The sequence below is a fragment of the Lytechinus variegatus genome, chromosome 5 (assembly GCF_018143015.1).
Source record: "Lytechinus variegatus isolate NC3 chromosome 5, Lvar_3.0, whole genome shotgun sequence".
Lineage (NCBI taxonomy): Eukaryota > Metazoa > Echinodermata > Echinoidea > Temnopleuroida > Toxopneustidae > Lytechinus > Lytechinus variegatus.
In genome coordinates this window covers 11,481,381-11,493,542 of record NC_054744.1, presented here as the reverse complement: position 1 = coordinate 11,493,542, position 12,162 = coordinate 11,481,381, and the positions used below count along the sequence as shown (strand labels likewise).

General features: G+C 35.1%; 1 long non-coding RNA gene across 1 annotated transcript in view; it reads left to right on the top strand.

The window, feature by feature from the left end:
• Positions 1 to 894: 894 nt before the first annotated feature.
• The window catches only part of LOC121415337, a 34,605-nt gene continuing 23,337 nt past the window's right edge, over positions 895 to 12,162 (top strand). Inside the window, exon 1 of the long non-coding RNA XR_005969990.1 lies at positions 895 to 1,084. This is a non-coding gene — a long non-coding RNA (uncharacterized LOC121415337). The remainder of the gene's footprint in view (positions 1,085 to 12,162) is intronic.

Below are 12,162 nucleotides of genomic sequence, written 5' to 3'. Positions count from 1 at the left end.
TTTTTATTGGTAATGCAGTTTGATTGATTTTGAGTAAATGTGTTTGGTTTTTGTCTGGCTCTGAATGTATTCCATCTTTGTCTTTTAGTCCCCAATGTGTAGGCTTCCACTTTATATCTTCAATAATGGTTTATTAAAAACATGCCTTGCAGCCAAAGGCTGAATAAAAAACATGTGTACAATTTACAACAATAGACAAATACTTAAATACAAACATGCAATGACATAAAATTACTAGAACTTCTTATTGTAATACAAGGAAATAAATTGTTGTAAGTAAATTAAATCATAATTGTATTGAACATAATAAATATTAAGTATGCAAATTATAACCACTATGAGGCACATTGTACATGCATGAATGGCCCTTGTTTTCAGATGTTTTTGCCTTCGATTTATTCCTTTTTTTCAGTTGTAGTTTTTATCCCCTCTAAAAAAGTGTACAAAAACATAGATTCCTAAAATGTATTAGTATTGTGTGCACTGAGTAAAGATGATCAAGAAAGTATAGTTGAAAATGTGATCAAAACTAAGTTGCCTATTCAATGTAGTTTGCTTATTCATTGTTAATGGCTTTACCGGTTGAAATGATTTTTTTTTCTGAAAATTTATCTGCATATGTTATCAACTTTCATTGTCATAAAGATTATTTGATAATATGATATTTGAAATCAAGTCAAATAAAATTGAAGACTACAATGGAAGTGTCAAATTAATGAAGATATTTGTTTATAATTAATAAGAAGTTCCTAAATCATTTTGCCTGTATTGCAGTGATTTAAAATGCATGTTTTTACATTTCACATTTCATTTTTGTATATTTTTTTTTTTAACAGAGAAGTGAATTTTCTTGCATAGTCCATGTGAGGTATAAGAGGGCACTGCAGTAAGGTCTAATTCTCGCCTGACATGCAGGCTGACACTAAATGACATGTCTATTAATTATAAAATCATTTGTAGATAGTACCATATGCATTAAGCACTGCTGGTGTCATTTGGAATATATAGAGTCTTTGAAAATTTGTCATTTGCTGCTTTTCAACAGGAGAAGGGGTGGTTATAGTAGACTGTCAACCCGAGATCGGTAAAGTATCCCTGCCTTTCAACCGTACACTAACGTCTAACATTCTAATAAGATAGATCTCTGACTAACACATTGCATGTCAAGCATCATTCACATTTGCACGAACGCCTTCTTGAGGCATTGATCAGCTTCTTGCACGTTTGTCATTGCCTGAACGGACCTCAGGAGCATTAAATTGAATCCCAACATTTGCCTGGCGAGCGAGATGACCTATTTCTTTGAGACATGGACAATAGGTTGGCATGATCCCTCACCAAATAAACCACTCCTCTTCCATTTCACTTTCTTCTTCTCTGACTCCTAGTTTGTATCGTTCCTTTTTTCATTCTACACGACTGTATCCCTCTTTATCTTTCTACCTGTCTTCCTTTTTTTCCTCCTTCTCTGTCTCGTTTGCCTTTTTCTTTCTATGTTCCATTCTATTTCTCTGTCTCCCCCCCTCTCTATCCCACTCTCTCTTCTTTTGTCATCTCTGTATTCTCTATCTTTTTCTCCTCTTTCTCCTCTTTCAATTTCTTTCTGTTCTCTTTCTTAGAGCTTCTCCTGAACCTTTTTAATTTCAACTTTTCTTTCTATTCTTATCTAATGTTCCCTCTCCCCTGCTCTCTCCTATTTAATGTCATTTTTTTTCTTTTCACCCATCTTTTATTTTCAACATCAGACTACCCCTCTACATGATTTTACATTCTTATTAGGATGCCTTTCTTACTAAAAGCAAAACGGAATAGAAATTTCTTTCCCATTTACAAATCGGAGCGAAATCAAAGACGATTTTCTGAATCATGATGAATTTGAATGGCCACATCCAATAATATCATCAGACAATGAGATTGAATTTATTAATAAAGAAGCAGCATTTCGAGCATGCAGACATGGACTCGTCAAGGATACGTGCAGCATCTGATGGTGTTTTGTAGCTTTCGGATGACATTCATTGATAGGTAACTTTTAATAAAAATGTAGAAATGTCAGTCCTCATTTCGAGGCAAGAAATAGAAAGATGCAGCTAAAATGATATATAAATGGAAACATGAATCTAAAAGAATATCAAATTGGAATTCATTACTTATTGAAAGTGTTATACTTATATGCATAATAGTTTCTTACTGGTTTTATGGAAGACAACGCCGGTCCATGAATAAAATGACCATATTAGTATATTATGTCAGAATGCATTATTGCAGTTAACAAAAGAATTGATTGTAAAATCATTTATTGAATATGCTAGTTACCAGCTAATCTTGTGTGAATTGATAATAGTTCCTAACTTGGCTAGAATTAGAATTATTACTAACCACTTTTTAAACTAATTTCTAAATAAAGATTTTGTTTCTTTTGAAAAAAAAATATATTTATCATTTGTAATAATGTAGATAGTAGAGGTTATGCATGTATATTCATTTATTAACTGACTAAAGCTGCAAGGAAATTAATTACTAATATAAAGCCCCATCACACTTATTCTGAATCAAGCAGAATCAGCCGGAATCAAATGACTATTGTTTGAACACAAACTGGTCAAGTTTTAGAAAAAAATAAAAATACATAGAATGCATTCAGAATGCAGTAAGAATGTACTTTGAACACCGTTCGATATTCTTTCCACCTCAAACGCACCTCAAAACTTTCGAACATGACCTAAACGTTTTGAGCGCCCACAAGAACTGGCCCAAATATTCTGAATGCAAATATAAAACAGAATTTTTAGAATGCCCCTCGAATATCCAAGAACGCAGCACAAATTATAAACCTAACTCCATTGAGGCTCATTTTGACCCTAGTGTGACTAGTGTATGATGAGTCGCCTGGTAAACTTACCTTATTAGAACTCCAGTTGGGTGAATTCGGACCCCCTCCCATAATTTGTCTAGATATTTTATCTTTATTAGTTCCAGCTGATTCTGCTTGATTCCTGATAAGTGTGATGGGGGCTTAAGCAATTTTAACTGTGAAATATGAATTAATTATCCAGTCACAGTCAGCATTTTCAGATAATAATAATTGGCATTTATATAGCGCTTTATCAATCTACGACTGTTCAAAGCGCTTCACAATTATTATTACCCAGTCACTGGATTCATAGCATTCCAAGCAGCCTGTTAGGCGCAAACTTGCTAAACCAACCACAATGACGTTTGTTTCCTACCGGTACCCAATTAGCACCTGGGTGAGAGTGGCAAAGTGTGGATTGACGCCTTGCCAAAGGGCGCTAGGCCATGGTGGGATTCGAACACACGACCCTCTGATTACAAGGCGAGAGTCAGAACGGCTACACCACGGCGCTTCCATGAAATTATCTCGGAAATTGCATGTCACTTAGTCTACGTGAGGTTTCTCAACAAGTATTGCTTTATTAACACCTTTAACTAATTTACCAATTACCTATACAGAACTACTTATTTTGTTCATCTCCTTGTATGCACTTACTAGTCCTGTGAAGAAGAGAAAAGAAAACAAACAGCACTGGATTTAATAGATCATACATCTTAATATATGTTTAATTTATTTTCAGAGATTCATTACTTCATTTGGTTTATTTAGAATTAATGTTTCCTCCCAAATATTATTTACATGTATAGAGTCCACATTTTAATTTATGTTACTATGGGTTCCAGGGGTTTCAAAGTTGTTTTTTTATATTTGATGAAATTTACAATTAAATGTGAAAGGGCCTCTTAGAACCTTTGTTTATGTACAGCATCATGCATTGAGAGACAGGTGTGCTCCAGATTCTTTCAGACAAGATTGAATTAGATCATCAGCAAGCATCATTAATCTTTATTTTCATCTCCATTCAAATGTGAAGGAGAAATTTGTCAAAATAGGATTTTACATTAGAGTGGTTATCATGCGTGCAGTAATGCTGGTGACTGTTCCAGGTTATGTACATGTATATCCTGAATTTTATAAGAACTTTATTTGTCATTTATTTTTGAAAAATTCGATTATGTACATGTATATCAATATCTCAAAGATGTTAGTTAGAATGAAGTAAATTAATTTGAAAATAACGATGATTATACTGCTAATAATCTGCTTTATAGTGCTTAATATTGTGATAAGAATGTGACTCGATTTCATGTTCAGCAAAAATAGCTCTTTCCTAAGAATTAAAAATATATATTGCTAGTAGGTTCTAAGATTATTATTGTAGAAACTTGACTTGGTTATTTATAAAATATTGTGAAAACTTTTTTTCAGCTTGTAAGTGCTATAATATTATTTACATGCACTTCCTAAAAGTAAATAGCAGAAAATTCTACCTGGGTAAAAAAGTTCATCACTTATAAAAAGAGAGAAGAATATATTACTTTTTATAACTCTAGTCTAAGGCCTTGAATAGTCTTTTGGTGTTTGATGGAACCGCAGGGAGAAGAGTAGACATTAATTGTTTTGGATACAGCTACTTAAAGCTTGTGTAATGCAAGGGAAACATGATTTGAATGGCAGCCTGGCCAATTATTACACTTGACATTGAAGTGCAATCATCCTCAAAACCAAGGCAAGCAGTCATAATGTGATCAATGAAAAACATAGGAAGATAAGTGTAACATGTGGCGTATTATTTAGCAAGATGTATCTTGGGGGAAAAAAAGCTAACCGCTAGTAACCGTTTTAAAAGTGTTCCCTGGTAATTGATTAAATGATATTTGAATAAAAAATTGGAAAATAATTTCAATTCTTCTTTGTGTACTGGGTTGACTTAAGCTTTTCTTGGTGAAAATGTAGTCTTCCATCATAATCAATATTATTAGTAATGATTATGGGTTGACCTTCTTTATGCTGTGCTTGAATAAAGAATGCTATCTCTTTATTTTCATATTGGTAACTGGTATCACACCGAATAGACCTAAGGTTAAACAAAAATTTATAAAGTTTAAGCGCTTCTACGCTATATCTCTCTCTCTATTTTCCTTCTTTTTTTCTACAATCTATTTTTAAGTGCATTCAGGGTATAGTTGGTGTTCATGGTGTTTAGATAGAGATTGAAACAATCTTTGCCAATATGAAACAGACAAGGATGTGGGCTCTACGAAGGACAGAAACTAGCATTTCTTATTATGTCAAAGAGAAATATTTTATGTAGGCCTGTTGGGGCAGCTCATCTTTTTATTCTTGTTTTGTCAGAAGCAACCTGATTCTCTTGATTCAGATGAGAATTTTTTTTCAGAAAGCGAGGAAAAATTTAATCAAATGATGGAAAAATAGAACAGGGTCTTTTTGATGGGGTAGATCTTCATGAAGGTGGTCATGAATATTTACCCCAGTTTTGAAGACTGGGTTTCACCTTATTCTGCAGTGCCATAAGAAGGATGGGATGAACTAGATATTGACTTGGGAAACCTTTCAATCTGAGCTCTTGTGTTCCAGATTACCTTAATCCTCTAGTTTTCTCTGATATATCTTCGCTGAATCCATGAAGTGATGCACGAAATCACTTTTCGAGATAAACGTGATTAAGGATTTTTTACATTTTTAACTGCCTTTTGCTATATGATGGTGAAGTTTAACAGAATGAAGAATACACATACGAAGAGCCAGGTATCTACTACTGCCTTCCATATAAAAATTTTATCAAATCTTGACATAGCAGTGATTCAAGCACAAGCATGACAAGTGTCGTTTTGTGGAAAATATTACTTCAGCGTGCATAGAAACGGAGCGCACCTGCGTGCCATTTCGTGGATTATTTGACAAAGTGTTTTAGGCTAGTGTCGTTTTTTTTTTCACTTTGATTATCTCATTAATTACAGAGAATTGGGTCCTAAATTTCCATTAAATGATAGACCATACATGTACCTAGAGAATACTAAAGCTGAAAGAAACTTAAAATGGATTTTTCACATGATTTGGGGATGTTGTGCCACTTCGTGGATTCAGCAACGATGTTCACATTCTATAATTTTCTTTGATGTAATATTAATATAATTTTAAGACATTTAGAATTGGAAGATGCCAGCTTGAACAGTCTAATGTTTCAGTGTGTGTACTCTTTACATATTCTAATGTAGGCCTATGTAATCTTGCATTCTTAAGGAGATGAAATTTTGGACACCTGTAATTTACCTTAAGGATGTTCCACAGTTAAAATGAAATCCATGTCATTTTTACCAAATTTTGCACAGTTACTTTAGCACCTAAATATTCTAAATATGCTAACATTAATATGGGTTCATGTGCTTGATTTTTTTTTGCTATCGAGCTTTGAAGTTCACTAAAAACATAATCTCAAAAAGTTTAACTTTCTATAACAAATCTGAGAAGTACTATAAATGCTGCACTTTATCCAAAATCCATGTCATTTTTACCAAAATTTGCAAGCTTGTAGAGGAAGAAGTACTCAAGCGGTGTAAACATTAAAAAATAAGTGTTCATGTGCTTGCTTTTAAGCTATCAACACTTTTGTTGGAGCAAGTGTGCTATTTTAAACACCAAAAATGCACCAAAGGCTTTGCATGTGAGGAAAAATTCCCGACCACTCTTCCATTTATTCGAACTCTAGGTCCTATTCGTCATACTCTGCCTCACTTCACACTTAAGTATTTAGAAATTGTAGTGGTATCAAAAAAAAATTGGTCCATGGATTACTTTCAGCTAATTAGCTTTATAAAATAACCCATAGGTTCTTTAGTTAGAATGCTTATCATGTGAAAAATCAGCTGATACCTATAGCTGATTAATCACCTGTTCATCCATTGTGACGTCAATGCCCGTAGCGTAAAATATGTGCAGATCATGATGCGCACAAACATAACTGTGGAACATCCTGATGATTGCGATATTTCCTCTGATCCTTAGTTTTGTGTAAAATTAAGGATACCAATGTCAAGCAATAATTGTCTTGTTCTTTCCAACCATGTATTTTTGAGCAATGAATAATTATATTGTAAGGCTGGGTAACTAAGTGTGAAAGTTATAGTAAACTTCTCTGGAATAGGTTTGCACCGTCGTATATGTGATACGACGGTTCGGATGACCGCCGAAGATATGCTTCCTTTCCTGTTCAAATCCATCTCATTGTTTCTTTGACACTTTTAAAAGTCAATGGCCATGGTTCTCCAAGTGCTATTTGAAAGAGGACCAAATTCATTTTACTATATAAGAGTATACCTTTGGAGTTGCTAATATTTCCCAGAGGTGTTTATAACCTGAAAGAAAGTTATATTTCCCAAGTGAGCGATATAATCCCAGTTTATCAACAATGTTTTCTTTCCTTGAGCGCTAGACCTCTTTCTGTTTGATGCGTATTACATGATGGATACTGTCTCTGCTTGGACTCTCCAAGTTCATATATTGGTCATGACTGCTTTCTATTAGAACTTTGAGGTTTGACCATTTGGTCCTTACTACTAGATCACTGTCAAAGAATATCCCTTCTGGTGTTGCTGATATCTCCCTGAGGTGTATGGACTCTAGTGCTGTCTCCTCATATTTGCATTGTAGGCAGGTAGAATAGACAGTCCTAGATGCATTCTTCAAGGATACTGGTCATAGATCTCTCAAGGCTCTTTGTGGTTTGACCAATTGCTCCATACTAGATCACTGTCAAGAGTGTACCTTTAGGGTTGTTGATATTGGCCAGAGGTGTATCTCTGGTGGAATATACTTATCATTGGCTTGAAAACCATCTCGACTAGATATGAAAAAGAAAATTTTTCAATATCTTAATTACAATTTGTGAGTTATCCATTTCTATGTGAGCTGTATTTTCATAAGATCCATTTTCATACAATGATACAGAAATATTGATATTCAGGACAAATTCCAATTTGGTCAAAGAATGTATATTTTCATCCATTAGAATAAGAGCAGCAGGAGATAGTCCCTATTAGATAATTCCATAATTATTAATTTATGAAATTGATTGAATTCATAGGAAATACCGTGCATTGTGTACATTTGGATGACTAATGCTTAAATCAATACCTAAATATTTGATTTTGACCCTGATGTGCTGTACCCTGAAGCAACCTTTCAAGAAGGGTCTTGCACCTTATTATATGTTCATAAAACATTGTCTGGGACACACAATGAACAAGCTGTTGGCTATGGGGTAGAAATTTGAAGGATTGTATGTTAAGGACTAACATCTGGGATTTTAATGTAAGTATGTACAAATAATCTTGATTGTCTCCACATAGTCATGTATATTGATTACTAATCAATTTTTGCCCATAGCATATGATTGTGTTAAAAACAAAGGATGTTATTTGAGATCATAAATCACATCCAGGCTATGTTCTTTTCTTGAGCTGTCAGTACACATTGTATGCATTTGTGCAATCCCCTCATATTGGTACTGTGGTATATTGATTTCATTCCACAGATTTTTTTGAGTGATGCCATTGTTCACTATCTTACATTCTCAAACTTTTTGCATGGTTGCCTCATAAGATATCTTTATGTTTGTGAATTAACAACTAAATATACCTACTATTTATATTAATAACTGATGTACAAGTGTTGGTATATTAAGAGCAAATGGGAAATTCATTAATCGGGTGATAGCCTTATGTGTGATAGTATCAATTGCAGTTCAGTCATGCTATGTAATGAAATACAGAGCTAACACTGTAAACCTTAATAATAATCCGCTTTTATATATCGCTTAATACATTGGAACGACATGTCTAAGCGCTTTACCCTTTCAGATAAGCATGTATTACAGAAAAAATGAGGGTTGTTCCTGCGCAAACCAAATCAGCTGTATACTTAAGGTTTGGGATGGGAATGTCTTAACCTATATTGCTGCCTAGGCGTTAATAATTCATGCGGCCTCACAGTCAAGAGATTTGTCTGGAATCGGTTGGTAGGATCAATGCAAGTGCGTGAAAAAACAGAGCTTTGCGGTCTATGACTGATTCATTTTCATTGGGTTTTTTTTTTAGGATGAATCTCCCTTTAAAATCTAATTCTGTTTATGCCTCCTCTCCTATCTCTCTACCCAACTCTCTCTACACAGTGAAAACTGTGGTGTTAGCCGGTGTACATAGAGGACCACACCAGTTATATTACACTGGTGTTAAATTTTAGCACCTATACATGTAGGTGTTATTACAACACCTTTGGTTGTCAATTTACACTCTTTGGTGTTATGTTCAATCTCTAGGGTGTAATTTAAACACCTCAGGGTGTCCTCTATTAACACCAACTGGTGTCAGTTTTAACACCACATTTTTTTACAGTGTATCTTTAGTATTTCTCCCTCTCACCTCCCCTTCTCTTCTCCCCCTTCTTCTCTCTCTTGCTGTCCTCCCTGCCCCCCTCTCTGCTCTGCTCTCCTCTTTCTCTCTCCCACCCGCTCTGTCTTGTGTTAGCGTTTGCTCTCAACATCTGTTATAGGTCCACCCTGTGGCTATCACGCCACCAGACTCAATGAAAGACTCCACGCCCACGGGGCATCTCCAAAGAGTCTCCCATTTGTGCATTATTTACCTTTAAGGTGGCGGAATTGTCACTATGAGACCAGTTGGCGTACAGGGAACATTATGTATATAGTGCAGAGAAAAGTGAAGACAGTAAAGTAATTGTTTTCTGCATGTCCTTTAGTCCCATGTGCTTCCATGTGTGCACTGCTTGGGGAGGTGATGTTAAGGATGGTTAACCTACGCACTGACATATAAATGTCCTTTCATTTACAATTTTTAGGGGCCATCAGGGCTGTGAAGTGGAGCAAATTCTTATCATGAGACAAAGTTTTTGTGAAAGATATGAAATATAGATCATAATGCTTGGTTCTATTCCTAGGATATACATGTATTGGATACACCCATATGGTTTACAACATCAACTCTTAAATAAGTGTTCTGTATATGTCACCACTCTATCTTTATGTTTTTTTTTTCATCTTGTGATCAGTTTTGTTGCAAGAAATGTGACAAACCCAAAGGATGATCTTTCCCAAATTAAGGTTATTGAATATATTAACAATTAATAATGAATAAATGAATAAATCAAAAGATGAATATTTTAATAAACGATTGATTGAAAGAATGATTTAATGATTAAGTGTAGTTATTTTAAGTAACTTTGATCTATGCATCTCAGAAACAAACCTGTTTCATACCAATCATCAGTAGATGTGAAAATATTATTTGATTTTTTTTTTACAGTTAGTAAAAAAATCTGTTATTGTGAGCTGTATTGCATGGATCCTGCCTTTTCTCCCATACATTGAGTGAATATGATTGTCACAATTTTCATGTTGTGTTTATTCACATGTACACCTTGAACTCTTAGGGCTTGTGGCTACAAATCTCAAAATTACAAATTAATCCATTGCGGCTACTGCGTTATATGTTTAATTGCATTATTAAATTACACTGTATATCAGAATAATACGACCTTGATATGATTTTGAAAGTGTGTATCTATTCCAATTCAGAATTCAGCAATATAAAGTTGTCAAAAAAGGCTTCAGGGTACACCATTCTGTATTGTAAATGAGATGTTGTGAATAGGACCTACTCAAAAAAATTAATAGTGATTTTTAGATGTGTAATTATATTTGCTGGAAATTTGATTTTTTTTCCGATTGCGTTCAGCTCCTCAAACCTCTAGATTTCAATGCTCAAAATCAAAGGCGACTCAATTTTCAAATACATGTAAACAAAAATTCTTAGCAAACAATGCTGACAGGGAATTTGATTATTCCTGTGCCTTGATCATGATCACTTCCCTAATTACGTTGAATTTTTAATGTTCTCTTTTGATTTGTCAATGAAATCACTACTTCATAGTCCTCCTTCGATCATGTCATGTAGATGTTCAGACGTTGGATGAGAGAAACAGTGTAACACAGCTCTCTATCACAAATCACTGTTTATCAAATGTATTTATTTACTTCAATAACTCCATACATCTACTTGATTTGCTAGTTCAGCCCTCTGGACTGCCATACCCGAATAGAACTCCCAAGGATTTAAAAAGCGCGAGCGCGCCCTCTCCCGTTCAGGCTTACTACCCATGATCACCGCGCCATTAGCGTCCATCTTCCTCTTTTGCTTTCGGCAAGCCACCTGTCAAGACGTGCTCAGATAAGTCTCCTAAGAGCTCAAATCTTTTTGAGCTTTGGTATATTATTTTCGCTTATCTGTGGTGCATTCTCCCTTTTAATTTCAATCTTTCCATTTGTGTGTAAGATTGTGTTCAGAATTTACACTTGGCGTGACTTTTTAGACGTGTTTTTGGTGACACTTAAATTGTTTTTCTAACGTTTGAGTTCTCGTTGCGCCGCATCGCTAGCGCGTTCGCGAGGCACCGGGCTTGGCCTGCCTACGTGGCAGCAAGCCTTCACCACCTGTCATGGTTATTGTTCTTCACGTTCAAAGCGTGGTGGCTTTTGGTGCCGTTTTTGTCTCACCTGCGAAGCAAAGTGAGACTATAGGCGCCGCTTTTCCGACGGCGACGGCGACGGCGGCGGCGGCGGCGGCGGCGTCAACATCAAATCTTAACCTGAGGTTAAGTTTTTGAAATGATGTCATAACTTAGAAAGTATATGGACCTAGTTAATAAAACTTGGCCATAAGGTTAATCAAGTATTACTGAACATCCTATTAGAGTTTCATGTCACATGACCAAGGTCAAAGGTCATTTAGGGTCAATGAACTTAGACCATGTTGGAGGAATCAACATCGAAATCTTAACCTGAGGTTAAGTTTTTGAAATGTCATCATAACTTAGAAAATATATGGACCTAGTTCATGAAACTTGGACATAAGGTTAATCAAGTATCACTGAACATCCTGCATGAGTTTCACGTCACATGACCAAGGTCAAAGGTCATTTAGGGTCAATGAACTTTGGCCGAATTGGGGATATCTGTTGAATTACCATCATAACTTTGAAAGTTTATGGATCTGATTCATGAAACTTGGACATAATAGTAATCAAGCATCACTGAAAATTTTGTGCAAGTTTCAGGTCTCATGATTAAGGTCAAAGGTCATTTTGGGTCAATGAACTTTGGCCGAATCGGGGGTATCTGTTGAATTACCATCATAACTTTGAAAATTTATTGGTCTAGTTCATTAAACTTGGACATTAGAGTAATCAAGTATCACTGAACATCCTGTGCG